We start from the raw sequence: 16,471 nt of genomic DNA, 5'->3' as shown, positions 1-16,471 counted from the left end.
CTATGTAAACCACTTTGAATGTAGTTGCAAAAACCACAGAAAGGCGGTATATCAAGTCCCATTTCCCTTTCCCTTCCCTCTAATAAACTTGGAAGTGCTCAGTTACAGATTTGCCCCATATGTTTTAGGTTTGGTTGCTCTGTGGGGGACATTGTCAACCAAGGCAACTAGGTTCCTGCTATATCCCACTGAAGATTACTCTTACCCCCATAGTTGCAAAGGATGTGGCTATATTTACCACATGCACTTGCAATTAATTTTCAAAGAAAAGCTAGCTGAGGATTATCTAGTGGAAAGGATGTGTGCTAAAACTGCCCACACTGGGGGTAATTCTCAAAAGGTTGACTACAGTTGGGCACTGGGTTGCTGTTGCTAAGCACAGATTCTATAACGGCAATTGCAGGTGGAATCGCAGTTATAGAATACTAGCGTAAGTCCGCATTTACATGCCTAACTTTAGGCACAAGCACTTTCTCTAGCCAAAATGGCTGCTGTAAATGCTCACACCTAACTGTATACATGTAGGGTTACTATATTTGTGCAGACAAAAAAGATGACAGAAAAAAAGGTTGCTACCTTTGCTAAAGCAATATTTAATCGTAGCCTTTAGTTAATGAACACACATCAAACAGTGACTGACATAGTTCAGCAGTAGACAATCTACTTTTCAAGAACTTCTGGTTTTGAGTTTGAGTCCAATTGTACTTCTCAGAAGAGCGAATATCCCTCAACAACTTTGGCTGGCTTCTGAGATATCTTTGCATGACATATGCTTAGTTGTGCTCAATGAACAAAATTTATTGGACAGAGTCAACCAGCAGGGAAATAGGCAGGTGTGTTGGTCATAGGCACATAAAAGAAAAAGAGGATATGTTCCTAAAAATTAAGAATCCTGAAGGACATATCTGAAAATGTCCTCTTAAAAGAGGACATATGGTAAGCCTATACACGTGTAAATGCAGGTATTCTATCACTCATGCATGCCAGACATGCCCCTGACCCGCCCATGCCTCTTCCAGGTCCACACCCCCTTCCAGGTGTATGCTCTGGAATTCGTGTGTGCAGTTGATAGAATGACTCGGGACAGTTGTATGTTTAGCTGTTAATTACTACCATTTTTCACCAATTAACACTATGGCCAACAATTAGCAACTCATTAGCTTAAGTTTGTAACTGACCCTATTCTTCAAACTGCTGCAAAAGGGCCATGAAGCACACTTTGGAAGTTTGGAGAGCTTGTGTGGAGGCACTTCTCGTTCTTTTATTTCCTGTTACTGGGGTGATGACAAACAAACTTCCAGCAATGAGTCTGTTGTTATAATAATCTTGGAACCCTCAAAGATTAGGGATGGTATGGAGCATTCAGCTTGTAGAATCATCATAAATTGATTATTCCTGAGAAATTTAATAATTGGGCTAGGGAAGATCTTTCCAGATGGTGGTCAAGCTGCGTTGTGATGAGCACGTTCTATATCAAGTAGAACTTCCAGTTTTAATTTCAGCATATTAATCAAAAAGGATGGTAGAAAAGATAGTAAGTCTTTACCTTCAATGTTTTCAGGCAGGCCCAGAAGGTGAAGGTTATTTCTGCACATTCGATTTGACAAATCTTCAATGTCATGTTGCAGAATTTCAATTTTATTTAATTTATGTTGTATGGCAATATGCTGTTCAGTGTGTGCCATGAAACGCTCTTCAATAAGTTCCAATCTGGCATTAAACTGCATGAGCTGAGTTGACATAGCTATGAGATCAGATTATATCATCCAGAGATAGTTTTAAAATTGTGTTGCAACAACTCTCGAAGGAACATTTTCATTGGTAATGGTGTCTGCTTTATGCAAAGGCAAAAGCGCCATCATGGCCTTCTCTGGTGTGCTTGGTTACTGTTTGGAGCGCTTAGAAGCAGAGTGTACCAAGAACGGATGGTCATTTTTGTTAAGATTTGTGAGCCATGACCTTTAGAGCATCTGTTCTGTAGATAAGTCTCCGAGAATAATAAAGGGACTGCCTATATGACCAAAATATAAAGAGACGCTGGTGGGCGAACAAGTGCTACGTGGCCATTCTGAGTGAGGTCAAGTGACTCCCCCACATCCCCCCCCCCGATCCATTCCTTTTAAACAGGATTCCTTTTATGTTTTATCCCACACATTTTTGAATTCCATTACCATTTGAATCTCTACCACCTCCTGCAGGAGGGCATTCCAGGTATCTACCACCCTCTTGGTAAAAAAATACTTTCTGACATTATTATGTTATAGAATACCAGGGTTATGCACCCAGCTTGCATGCCAAGATTTACATCAGGTTTCAGCTGGCATAAATCCTCATGCCCAAAGCTGGATGTGGGAATCCACTCTAAGTGCTATTCTAGAAAGGGCTCAGCTCAGAGCACCCTTTATAGAATAGCACTTAGCGCGGATTATCCCCGGCGCCTAAATTTGAGTGCCATTTACTGAATCTGGCTCATAATGGCTCCTGTCTATATAGGACAGGAAGACTCTCAACTTTGGTACTGATGCTTCACCGATTAATTTTATATCGGGTTTCCTATCTAGGTGCTATGTATAAAGACCAGATGGTGCCTACTTCTCTTGATAAAATGCTACTGTATATTGTAGAGAATGTGCTTGAAATGTAGACAGAATTACTTAAACTTACTCCAGAGCAGGTGTGAATGAAGGCAAGTACTTTAGATACATAGATTAAGGTTGTACAGACCTGTTTCACCTCTCTTTGCACTATTCATTCGTTTCATAGCTGCCTAAATGATGATGCTTGTGCTACACTTCTATACTCGTTTATAATATCTCAGCTTGATTACTGCAACGTTATCTATGCAGGCTTCCCCAATGTTCTTCTAAAACACCTGCAAACTGTCCAAAACACTGCAGTTTGGCTTCTCTCTCGTGCTTTCCTTTCTGCCTTTACAGACCGTCTCTCCATTACTCCTGTCCATTGCTCTCGCCTTGAGTCCACTCATCACTCTGCTTTCTATTTTTATCACCCCTTTTTATGGAATTTCCTTCCTGCAGATCTCCACGCTGAGCAGCCCTACCAGAAATTTAGGGCTTTTCCAAATGCCCACCTGTTTCCTCTGGCATTCCTGGGGACTTGAGGAGGATGGGATGGTTGGCAGTTGACACTGTGCTTCTTTTTTCTATCTCTCCTCAAGACAGCTCCCTCTTCTTTCCATACCCTATTCATCTGTTCCGTCTGATGATGTCAGAGTTCTTTTCCTATTTCCATATTTTACTGTAAACTTTTGATTTCGAATTGAAAGGTGGTTTATCAAGAAAATTATAAACTAAACTATTTCATAATGGCGGAAGTGTGTGACTGGCATTTTACACATACTGTTAGCTAGACTGAGTTAGATCAGTCTAATAATAATAATAATCAGTGTTCAGACAGACCAGTTCACCAGAATAAACAGCTCTTTAGCTTCCCAAATAACTTTAAAAATTCTTCTCCATAGGCCTGCATGTTTATGTTTATTTGTTTCATTATACCGCCTTTTGTGAAGATCTATATAACATAGGAGTAGCCATACTGGGTCAGACCAATGGTCCATCTAGCCCAGTATCCTGTTTCCAATGTGGCCAACCCAGGTCACAAGCACCTGGCAGAAACCCAAATTGTGACAACATTCCATGCTACCAATCTAATGCAGAATAGGGAGCCACAAACCCTCCTCCCCCCCAAAAAATCAACAACAAAAATTGAAATAGAGAATCCCTGCCCAAGGAAGCCAGACTCTAAACAGTGCAATACTGGTAAAAAAAAAGAGACAGAAATGCATTTTCTCCTGTACTTTGCAAAATAAAAATAGAAAAAATGTTACAAAGCAGGTACATCTCAGTACTTAAAAAGTATTAAATAAAAATAATTTTTTTCTACCTTTGTTGTCTGGGAATAGTCTTTTTTTCCCATGTTCCATGAGTCAGCCTTACAAATTCTTTTCCAGGTTGACCTTTCCATTCTCTAGCCTCTTGTCTTCTTCCTTTCGCTCTCTATATCTGTTTGGCACTGATCTTTCGTTTTTCATCCCCACTATAAATAGCTATGTATAGAGCTGCCAACAGCCTTATTTTCGAAAGTGATGGGTGCCCATATTTCGACCCAAATCGGGAGATGGGCGCCCATCTCACAAAGGCGCCCAAATCGGTATAATCGAAAGCCGATTTTGGGCGTCTTCAACTGCACTCCATCGCGGGAACGAACAAAGTTGACGGGGCGTGTCGGAGGCATGGTGAAGGCGGGACTGGGGCGTGTTTATCGGCCAAGGAGAGATGGACGCCTTCGGCCAATAATCAAAAAAAAAGGGCGGCAGAAGCGAGAATTTGGGTCGCTTTTGCTGGACCCTTTTTTTTCACAACCCAAGTCCCCAAAAAGTGCCCCAACTGGCCAGATGACCACCAGAGAGAATCGGGGATGACCTCCCCTGACTCCCCCAGTGGTCACTAAACCCCTCCCACCACAAAAAAAGAACTTTAAAAACTTTTTTTGACAGCCTGTATGCGAGCCTCAAATGTCATACCCAGCTCCCTGACAGCAGTATGCAGGTCCCTTGGAGCAGTTGTTAGTGGGTGCAGTGGACGTCAGGCAGGTGGACCCAGGCCTATCCCCCCTACCTGTTCCACTTGTGCTGGTTAATGTTGAGCCCTCCAAAAAAACCCAAAACTCACTGTACCCACATGTAGGTGCCCTCCTGCACCCCTTAGGGCTATGGTAATGGTGTAGACTTGTGGGCAGTGGGTTTGGAGGGGGTATTTGGGGGGGCTCAGTACACAAGGGAAGGGTGCTATGCACCTGGGAGCTATTTAAATTTTTTTTTCATTTGTAAAAGTGCCCCCTAGGGTGCCCAGTTGGTGTCCTGGTATGTGAGGGGGACCAGTGCACTACAAATCCTGGCCCCTCCCACAACCCAATGCCTTGGATTTGTTCGTTTTTGAGCTGGGCGCCTTCAGTTTCCATTATCGATGAAAACCGATAGAGCCCAGCTCAAAAACGCCCAAATCCTAGGCATTTGCCCCGCACAACCCGTATTATCGAAAAAAAGATGGGCGTCCATCTTTTTTTGAAAATACGGTTTGTCCCGCCCCTTCGCATGGGCGCCCATGCAGATGGGCACCCACTTTCGATTATGCCCCTCCAAGTGATCCAGTTCCAGAAGGGAGATTTTTCAACCAGTCCTAGTGTGAACTCGCATCCCAAATTCATGTGGGATTTGCAGTCCCTGATTCTACCAATCAAAATCTGTGCCGTAGTACATCCAAAATGACTTAAGAAAATGCACTTGGACCCCTCTACTGTTGTTTGAACAATTTATTTTCTCATTTGCTTTGGTCCCACTGTCTCTTTTCTGTTTTTCTCTGTTTCTTCTGCCTTTACAGGGTCTCTTGCCCATCTGACATTTCTTCTGTCTCCAAGTGTACCATCCTTTTTTCCTCTGCACCACTATTTGTCCTGTCCAGCATCTCCCTTCTGTGTCCCTTGTCCCTATCCTACCCCCAAGTTCAGCATCTGTCCTGTGTCCCCATCTCCCCCCTTTTTCAGCATAAGCCCACCTGGTCTCATCTCCCACTTTCTAGCATCTGCCGTCCTGGTGTCCCCACCTCTCCCTTTTTCTAACATTGTCCTGTACCCCCTCTTCCCCCCTTTTCCAGCATTACCTCTTTGTCCCCATCTCACCCATTTTCACCATTGTCCCCATATCCCCCTTCCAGTGGTGCCCTTCTCTGTCCCTATCTCCTCCTCCCCTTTCCAGTAGTGCCCTCTTTATGTCCCTATTACCTTCCCCTCTCATGTGATAATCTTTGAATAACTGTCTATACTTATGGCTATGATTTCTGAACATGTGGTATCAATAAAGGACAAACTTTTAAATGTCCAGTTGGGTATATATGTTAATCTCAACTTTGTTAAATGTTTCAGACACATCCATCTATTTATTCCCATGATATAACTAAATTCTATTATTCTGTCTCACTGTATTTTCAAATGTAAGTCACACTGAATCCGACTTTGCTTGGGATAATGTGTGATATAAATATTTTTTTTTAAAAACCTTTATCCTCCACATTATAAGGCACTGCCTATCCTGCTGGATAGTGATGGCACAAGGAAAGCAAGTTTGGTCCAGTGAAGACTAACTCAAAATAACTTATTCCTTAGCTGGGCCCTAGTATTACCATATTCTACCAGCAACAATAATTTTTGACGCTGTTTTAGTGATACTCAACTGTTATTTCTTTACTCCTCCAGCTTCTACTTCGGTCAATTAAACCTTCCCCCCCCCGGGCAGTTTTCTCCCTTCTCCAACCCCCCCCCCCCCCCGAGCGTTGCATCTTTCACCTTCTCTTCTGCCCGTCCCTCCCATCTGCGTGGTCACGTTTTACTTCTCTGAAGCCTTCTCCCTCCTGCGCAGCACCGCACTGGCGATTCACAGTCAACCTTCTGCCAGCGTCGGGGCCTCTCCTCAGGCGCGTCCCGCTTACTCTATTGCAACTTCCTGTTTTCCGCAGAGGTGGGACGCGCCTGAGGAGAGGCCCCAACGCTGGCAGAAGGCTGTGAATCGCCAGTGCGGTGCTGCGCAGGAGGGAGAAGGCTTCAGGGAAGTAAAAAGTGACCATGCGGACGGGAGAGATGGGCAGAAGAGACTGGAAAAGATTGACCCAGGAGGGAGGGAGCAGACACACAGGGCACATAGGCACCATTTTTTCAAAACAGCTGTTCTGTGCCCCACCTAGCTACGATTCTGTGTGCAGCCTGTGTCACTCCTTGTGTGTGTATGTGAGGCTAAGAAGTTAGTTACTTCTTCCATTAAAGACCTGGTTGAAGAGTCAAACTTTCACCTGCTTCCTGAATTAGAGATTTTTGTGTTAAGTGGAGCCTTTCAAGGAGAGCATTTCAGAGTGTGCGGGCTATTCTGGAGAAGACTCGCTTGCAGGTATCACATAGTGTAATGTCTTTTGGAGAGGGTGTGGTTAGGGATACCCCTTGGGAGGACCTTAATGTCCATGGAGGTGTGTAGAGGGCCCTCCTGTTCAAGTACTTGGGGCCATTTTGTTTAAGGGCCTTGAAGATCAGATACAGTTTTACATTTAACCTTATATTATACTGGTAGCCAATGAAGTTTTTGTAAAAATGGTATGATGTGGTCACGTCGCTTGCAACCTTTTATGAGTCTTGCTGCAGCATTCTGAATCCTGGAGCTGGTGCAGACCCTTTGTAGTCAGTTCATTGTAGAGTGCATTACAGTAATCCAGTATTGATGTTATCATGGCATGCACAACTGGGATAAGATTTCCTTTCTCGATGTAAGGAGAGAGGTTGCTTGGATTTGGGGAATCAGAGTAAGGAGAGAAAGCTCAGTCTGAATATGTTAAACTATTTCCTGTTCCTTTTTTACAAGTATCTTAAAGTGAAACCTCCTCTTCTAATATGCAAGAAGCTACTTTAAAAGATCGTGGGTCTGTGGTAGTAAGGAAGAAAAAGATCCTGCAAGATAATTTGATTCCTTTGAGAAAATTTACATAGGAGGTAGCTGCAAAAGTTTTGGATCAGGAGAGTAGGATTCTAAATACTGAACAGCATTTGCTAAAGGTGGAATTTCAGGTTTCCTCATGTCAAACAGCTATTGCTGCTACTACAAAAGATAGCTTGTCTATTTATGTGCAGATGGATACCTTGGAAAATGCTTCAAGAGCTTGTAATTTAAGACTTTAAATTTTTCCAGTAACTCATTACTTGGCTCCCTTGGAACTTTTCAAGATGTATTTGAAAGAAGTGCTTAAGCTGTCTCTTGATACTTTGATAATTAGTAGTTCATACTATTTACCTAATGGGTTTTAAGGTGATTAATCAAGAGGGAGCTATGATTCCATTAACTCCCCTGATAGTTTAGATCTTTCTAAGTTTTTGGAATCCTCTCATGATAATATAGTAAAAAGAGCTACCTTGTTAGTTTCATTTCAAACAGAGGAACAAAAGTGTTGAAAGCTTGTCTTCCAATAAAAATGAGCTGTTTTATGGTTACAAACAATTAGAATATTTCTGGATGTTTCCAGGCACATTCGAGGCGGAAGGCACTTTTACAGCTAAAGCCTAAGGTTCTGGATGTGGGTGCCTCCTTTATCCTAAAGTTTCCTTGTGAATGTCTGGTAAAATACAATAACAATTTGTGTATCTTCTTCGACCTTCTACATCTGGAAACTTTCCTTCCAGATAAGTCTATTGATTAATTGATGGCTTTGTAATTAGTTTTTCAGGTATTGTTGGGAGTTAGTAAATATTTCTTCAGGCCTGCATTTATTTGAAGTAATGGGAATTTAATATATTTTCTTTAATTCCTCTTTGGTCTCTTTTGAAGTGAACTTGAACGCTGTATTGAGAAGTGGGGTAGGGGGTTCTTTTTCTTGCGTGTTTCTGTATTGTTTTTGTAGCATATTCAGAAATTTGAAATAAAAAAAAAAGTGTATGAGGTCTTATTTACTATTGCTGAGGCAATTGAATATGTATATATCATAGTACACCAGAAACTCACACAGGTCCTTGCACTCAGATGCAGAAGAAAACTTACTGTTTCACCTGAAGCCCCTTCACTGGTATTTACAGGTCAAATAAAAGGATCTAGCCTTGCAATTCTAGTGTGTGTAAGTAACAAAATTGTAAACTTTATGCAGCGTGCTATGGGAAGCCAATGATACTGATAGAGGACGGTGAACCCTGCTCATATCCTATAGATATAGCACAAGACTTTAATTGCCATATGTTGGATAGACTATAACTGTTTACGTAAATATTACAGTAACCCTGCTAAAACTGTGGTACAATCATCTAACCTTGATGTAATAATTTGTTGAATAATTGTCTGTTGATCTTCATTATACAAAAGGGATTGGACTGACTGAAACTGATGGAAGGCAAAAAAACCAGTGTTTAACAAATAATGAAATATGAAGATCAAATCAGAGGTGGTGATTAATACTAACATGTGTCATGGGAAGGGCAGCACTTGGTTCAGTTCTACCCTGAGGCTCAGAGGCTATAAGCATGGCTTTACGGAAGAATATTTTCTTAATTTAAAGAATATTACTGTAAAAGACCATTTTAGATTTTGGAATACAGAGATAATGTCTACCCAGGTGTCGCGTGCTCGAGGACCTTGGCATACTGTCAGGCTTCTTCCCCGGGAGCACTGGGTTCGTGAGCCCATGGGCCACTACCGTGGAGCGGCAGTGGCAGGCAAGATCACCTCCAAGGTAGAGATGAGACAAAACTGGACCGGAACCCCGGACTGGTGTTCTACACCGGAATACACGGAACTGGAACGCACCGGACGGGTGCGCACTGGAGTGGAGCCCGCTGGACTGGAACACACTGGAGTGCCCTACAGGACTGGAACATACAGGAGTGAAACCCGCTGGACTGGAACACACTGGACCTAGGCTTCACCTACGCTTGACCACCTTTCCCCGAGGGTTGAGCCCTCAGGTTCTGGCAGCCGGTAGGACTTACAGGAAAACCCGGAACTGGAACTTGCAAGCAGGAACAGCAGGAATGAAGATCCAGGAGTGCCCCCTGGCACCTAGTCGCAGGCAAGGCCGACAGGCAGGGACTGTCCGGGTTCTGGCAGTCGGCAGGTTTAAACACAATGACTAGTAAACTGTACCTAGGCTAATAGAAACGCTATACCCAGGCAAACCAGTCATACACAAGAAACATACACAGAGCACACTCAGGAGACTTGAAAGCTATACACCAGCTAACAACAAAGCTGTGCCCAAGCTAACAAGTCATGCACTGGAAACAAACACAGAGCACTAGCAAAGCTATACACAGGCTAACAAGCCACACGGTGCCTAAGCAGGCTAGTCTAAACAAACACAGAGCACTAGCAAAGCTATACACAGGCTAACAAGCCACCCGGTGCCTAATCTGGCTAGTCTAAACAAACACAGAGCACTAGCAAAGCTATACACAGGCCGGTGCCGGGCAAGATGGTGGAGGCTATTATTAAGAATAAAATTGCAGAGCATATACAAAAACATGGACTGATGAGACAAAGTCAGCACGGATTTAGTGAAGGGAAGTCTTGCCTCACCAATCTAATGCATTTTTTTGAGGGGGTAAGCAAACATGTGGACAATGGGGAGCCGGTTGATATTGTATATCTGGATTTTCAGAAGGCGTTTGACAAAGTGCCGCACGAAAGACTCCTGAAGAAATTGCAGAGTCATGGAATCGGAGGTAGGGTATTATTATGGATTAAGAACTGGTTGAAAGATAGGAAGCAGAGAGTAGGATTGCGTGGCCAGTATTCTCAGTGGAGGAGGGTAGTTAGTGGGGTCCCGCAGGGGTCTGTGCTGGGTCCGTTGCTTTTTAATGTATTTATAAATGACCTAGAGATGGGAATAACTAGTGAGGTAATTAAATTCGCTGATGACACAAAATTATTCAGGGTCGTCAAGTCGCAGGAGGAATGTGAACGATTACAGGAGGACCTTGCGAGACTGGGAGAATGGGCGTGCAAGTGGCAGATGAAGTTCAATGTTGACAAGTGCAAAGTGATGCATGTGGGTAAGAGGAACCCGAATTATAGCTACGTCTTGCAAGGTTCCGCGTTAGGAGTTACGGATCAAGAAAGGGATCTGGGTGTCGTCGTCGATGATACGCTGAAACCTTCTGCTCAGTGTGCTGCTGCGGCTAGGAAAGCGAATAGAATGTTGGGTGTTATTAAGAAGGGTATGGAGTCCAGGTGTGCGGATGTTATAATGCCGTTGTATCGCTCCATGGTGCGACCGCACCTGGAGTATTGTGTTCAGTACTGGTCTCCGTATCTCAAAAAAGATATAGTAGAATTGGAAAAGGTACAGCGAAGGGCGACGAAAATGATAGTGGGGATGGGACGACTTTCCTATGAAGAGAGGCTGAGAAGGCTAGGGCTTTTCAGCTTGGAGAAGAGACGGCTGAGGGGAGATATGATAGAAGTGTATAAAATAATGAGTGGAATGGATCGGGTGGATGTGAAGCGACTGTTCACGCTATCCAAAAATACTAGGACTAGAGGGCATGAGTTGAAGCTACAGTGTGGTAAATTTAAAACGAATCGGAGAAAATTTTTCTTCACCCAACGTGTAATTAGACTCTGGAATTCATTGCCGGAGAACGTGGTACGGGCGGTTAGCTTGACGGAGTTTAAAAAGGGGTTAGATAGATTCCTAAAGGACAAGTCCATAGACCGCTATTAAATGGACTGGAAAAATTCCTCATTTTTAGGTATAACTTGTCTGGAATGTTTTTACGTTTGGGGAGCGTGCCAGGTGCCCTTGACCTGGATTGGCCACTGTCGGTGACAGGATGCTGGGCTAGATGGACCTTTGGTCTTTCCCAGTATGGCACTACTTATGTACTTATGTACTAACAAGCCACACGGTGCCTAAGCTGGCTAGTCTAAACAAACACAGAGCACTAGCAAAGCTATACACAGGCTAACAATCCACACGGTGCCTAAGCTATCTAGTCAAACATAGAAACTCACACAGAGCAAACACTGAAACAGTGTACAGAGCACTCTATACACCAGGGCCCTAGATGAAATGCAAAGGCCAGGGCTGTAGTCTCTAAGTGATTAATAAAGCCCTTCCACACCAGAGGTACAGCTGCAGCAATCACCTTGCATCCAAACAGAGGCTTGACACACAGAGAAGTCAGCCCAGCGGGAGCCATCTTGGATACTGGCATAGAGGAGTCGGCGGCAGCCATCTTGGAAAAGGCATAGCCCACACAGGTGAGGTTCAGTAGGGCAATCAGCACACAGAGCCAGAGAGAAACTAAGACAGAGACAGACACAGAGACAAGCAGAAGCCAGCACAGCCACTGACTTCCAGAAACAGGGTAAGTCTGAGGGTGGTCACGGCCACAGACGTAACACCAGGAATGTTATATATGCACTGTCATTAGAAAATCATATTCCCATGACTGCAGCTACAAGTTAAAAAATATAGAAACATCACAACAAAAAATAGCAAAAAAGAAAAGTACCTACATGTCGACCACATTGTACAGATAACACAAAAAAATAAAATAAACATAAATATTTAGAGCAAGGTGCTCAGTTCACCAGTGTAATCACCTATAATAAGAGGAAAGTGAAACCTGGATTTGGAACCATCATGGCACATTCTAAGATCCATGTAATTGATTAAATAGCCAAATAAAGACAACCCATCAAGCACCAATGCATAAATGCAAGAATACACTTCAAAATGCAACATATACATCTATACCACTATCAGGCTTATTTTCGAAAGAGAAGGGCGCCCATCTTTCGACACAAATCAGGAGATGGGTGTCCTTCTCCCAGGGTCGCCCAAATTGGCATAATCAAAAGCCAATTTTGGGCGTCCTCAACTGCTTTCTGTTGCGGGGTCGACCAAAGTTCACGGAGGCATGTTGGAAGCATAGCGAAGGTGGGACTGGGGCTTGCCTAACACATGGGCGTCCTCGACTGATAATGGGAAAAAGAAGGGTGTCCCTGACGAGCACTTGGGCAACTTTACTTGGTCCATTTTTTCTTGCGACCAAGCCTCAAAAAGGTGCCCGAACTGACCAGATGACCACCGGAGGGAATCGGGGGTGACCTCCACTTACTCCCCAAGTGGTCACTAACCCCCTCCCACCCTCAAAAAAAACCTTTAAAAATATTTTTTGCCAGCCTCTATGCCAGCCTCAGATGTCATACCCAACTCCCTGACAGCAGTATGCAGGTCACTGGAGCAGTTTTAGTGGGTGCAGTGCACTTCAGTCAGGCGGACCCAGGCTCATCCCCCCCCCCCCACCTGTTACACTCGTGGTGGTAAATGTGAGCCCTTCAAAACCCACCACAAACCCACTGTACCCACATGTAGGTGCCCCCTTCACCCGTAAGGGCTATGGTAGTGTTGTACAGTTGTGGGTAGTGGGTTTTGGGGAGGGGTTGGGGGGTTCAGCACCCAAGGTAAGGGAGCTAAGCACCTGGGAGCAACTTTTGAAGTCCACTGCAGGGCTCCCTAGGGTGCCTGGTTGGTGTCCTGGCATATCAGGGGGACCAGTGCACTAAGATTGCTGGCTCCTCCCACGACCAAATGGCTTGGATTTGGTCGTTTCTGAGATGGGCCTCGGTTTCCATTATCGGCGAAAATCAGGGATGACCATCTCTAAGGTCGACCTAAATTTTGTGATTTGGGCGTCCCCAATCGTATTATTGAAACGAAAGATGGATGCCCATCTTGTTTCGATAATACGGGTTTCGCTGCCCCTTCGCCAGGACGTCCTGCTAGGACGTCCTCAGGAAAACTTGGGCGCCCCTTTCGATTATGCCCCTCTATATGTTAAAATATGCCACGATGACCTCAGCTGACTTGCAGCAAACTTAAATTCTCAATCTGTTAAACACATGTCCAAACCATCAAAATTCAGCAAATATGAATGAATGAAAAAAAGTCACTTATCTGCTGCAAAGTGCATAGTTGATGGAATTATAGCAATAATCTTATGTGCATGATGTCCCGATCCAGTGAAGTAATAAAATATCCAATAGTCAAAAAAGCCAAAGAATTGTAAACTCCTTACTTTTCTTTTTGTTATTAATTCTTTGTTGAGTACTTTTTATTTAGTTAGGTCCATTGTATTTTTACTTTGAAATGATAACAGTATTCAGACAGTCCTCTATAAACAGCATTCCAAGCCCAAATAGATCCAAGGGACCTGTCCATCTGAGTTTGTTGGCTATTGCACAGTGCCGAGATCCTTCTGAAGTCCAAGTGGCATTTAATCAGTTAGTACCTATCTCAAAACCAGCTATTTTGGGAACATTCCAGGGGTGGAGTCAGCACTTGGCTGGTTAAGGGGTTCTTTTACTAAGGTGCGCTGAAAAATGGCCTGCGCTGATGTAGACACGTGTATTGGATGTGCGCAGGTCCATTTTCAGCACACCTGCAAAAAAGACCTTTTTTTTCTTCCCGAAAATGGACATGCGGCAAAATAAAACTCAGCATGCATCCACCTTACCACCACCCATTGACTTAGCGGTAAGGTCTCACGCATTAAGCAGGTGGTAATTGTCAGCGCACGTACACTGCTGATTATTGCCCAGTTAGCGCCACGCGGTAGAAAATAGAAATTATTTTCTGCCATGCGTATTGGACACGCGTAGAAATTAGAATTACCGCCAGGGACATGTGGTATTTCTAATTTGATGCACGCTATACATGCGTAGACACCTACACGTTTTAGTAAAAGGGCACCCAAGTGCTGATATTCAACACTTAACCGGCCACGATAACCATATAAATAGGACGACACAAAAGTCAGTCCTATCTTTATGCGATTTGCTATAGCCAGTTAAGAGCTGAATATATCATTTAACCTGCTATGTTTTAGCTGGCCCTGGCCCAGATATGGCCCGGCATTGAATTTTCAGGCAGAACACTGGTGTCAGTCAGCAAAACACAGAGTGCCGCCAGTAAATATCAACCCCTTTTTTTCTATGGGGCCCTTCTACTAGGCTGTGTTTGGTGCCTAAGCAGGTGTAACATAGCAAAATAGGCCTAATCCAGAATGTGCTAAAGCAGGGGCGCAGCCATGGGCGGGCCTGGACGGGCCCAGGCCCAGCCACTTTCCCTCCAGGCTTGCCCATCCAACATCCTGCTGCTGTCGCTGCCTTTTCTCCCGCGGCTCCGCCGGGTCTGGGAAGCAGCGTTCAGCAGCGTTGCCTGCCTGTTTTTTAAAATAATTCGTCTCCCCAGGCTCCGCTGCATTTACTTCTTTGCCCGTTGCAAAGCGCTGCCGTTCGCACAGGTAGCTCCGCTCCCCTTTGCCACGTCCATCTGGCTCTACATATCCACTACAGGAAGTGGATCAGAGAGGGCCGGATGGACGCTGCAAAGGGGAGCGGAGCTGCCTGTGCGAACGGCAGCGCTTTGCGACGGGCGAAGAAGTAAATGCAGCGGAGCCTGGGGAGACGAATTATTTTAAAAGGCAGGCAGGCACGCAGGCAACGCTGCTGAACGCTGCTTCCCGCCACGCTGGTGAGTGGCGCAGGGATGAGACTTCTCAAGCCTTGGTGGCCTCAAGAAGATTCTTCAGCTGGCAGGGCCCGGAGATCCCCGCCAGCCCAGGTATTTATCTTTACGGGAGGGGGATGGACAGAGAGGAAATATGTGGGTCATGCCCACCCAGTCCACCCCCAGGCCCACCCAAAAACTGAGGTCTGGCTACGCTACTGTGCTAAAGTGACCCCGTTAGTTCTGTCATTTACGTGTGCTAAGTGTGTGAGAACTATTTTTTTTTTTTTGGAAGGATATATCAGGGGCCGAGAGTGGGCGTTCCTGCACTAACCAGTCAGCACATCTACAGGTAAGACCATTTACAAATTTTTGTAAATGGCCCCACCTGGAGTATTGTGATCTGTTTGGAGGCTGTATCTTGCTGAAGATGTAAAAAGACTTGAAGTGGCCCAGAGGAAGGTGCCAAAAATATATGGAGATTGCTCCAAGAAACACGAGAAGAGACTGGAAGACCTGAATACGTATACCCTAGAGGACATGAATTGAGGTTACGGGGTGGTAGACTTAAGAGTAATAAACTATAAATATAACGAAGAGGTAATCTCCCTAATCAATTGGTATTTATCTAGAAAGTAAGGAGATATCACAAAAACAAGCGTCAAAATATCTGACTGATAAAACAATCGCTGAAATAGGGTGTTTTACAGAGGAAAGGCCTTGAGAAGCCCCCAGCATAACTAAAAGCTTCGGGGGCTGGGCTTCATCATCGGCCAGAAAACCTCTGTGAATATGTCTGTTTTTCAATTTTTACTAAATCGCTTAGAGCATTTGAATCCACACCAGATATTACTTAGCTTTATCAGGTGTTTAAACGTGCGGGTCCTTCTTACACTCCGACCACGACCAACGATGGCCGCCGTTTCAAAGACCTGCCTCAGGGTTCAGTGGTCCGTGTATAATCTAGGAAAAAGAAGAAATGAATCATCATCTGTTCACGTTGACAAAATCAAACACAGCAGACACTGTCATCTTACCTCCGCACTACATGATTGTTCGAAAGGCAAGACTAAGCACAAGATGGCCGCTCTATATAGATGGCTACGTCAGATGCTGTGCTTAAGCATGGCCGACCAAAAAGGAGGACTATGGGGGTGTGTATCCCGACGTCATAAGGCCAGTTGAGGTTAAACAGTACTTTATAAAGAACAATCAATCGCCTCAGAATGTGCTGTTGTTGAAAATATCATCCGGTTAAGAACAATCTGTTTTATCGATCTGACTTATAGTCAGAAAAAATGACACCACTCAATCCTACCGTTCAAACCCGCCGGGGTCAGCGAGTTCAAACGGAAGATCCACTACTGTTCATTCTGCAGAAGTAAGTGTTTTCTGTTATTTCCAATTCGATTCTGAGA

The sequence above is a fragment of the Microcaecilia unicolor genome, chromosome 8 (assembly GCF_901765095.1).
Source record: "Microcaecilia unicolor chromosome 8, aMicUni1.1, whole genome shotgun sequence".
NCBI classification, from domain to species: Eukaryota; Metazoa; Chordata; class Amphibia; order Gymnophiona; family Siphonopidae; genus Microcaecilia; species Microcaecilia unicolor.
Note: the sequence above shows the minus strand (reverse complement) of the source record.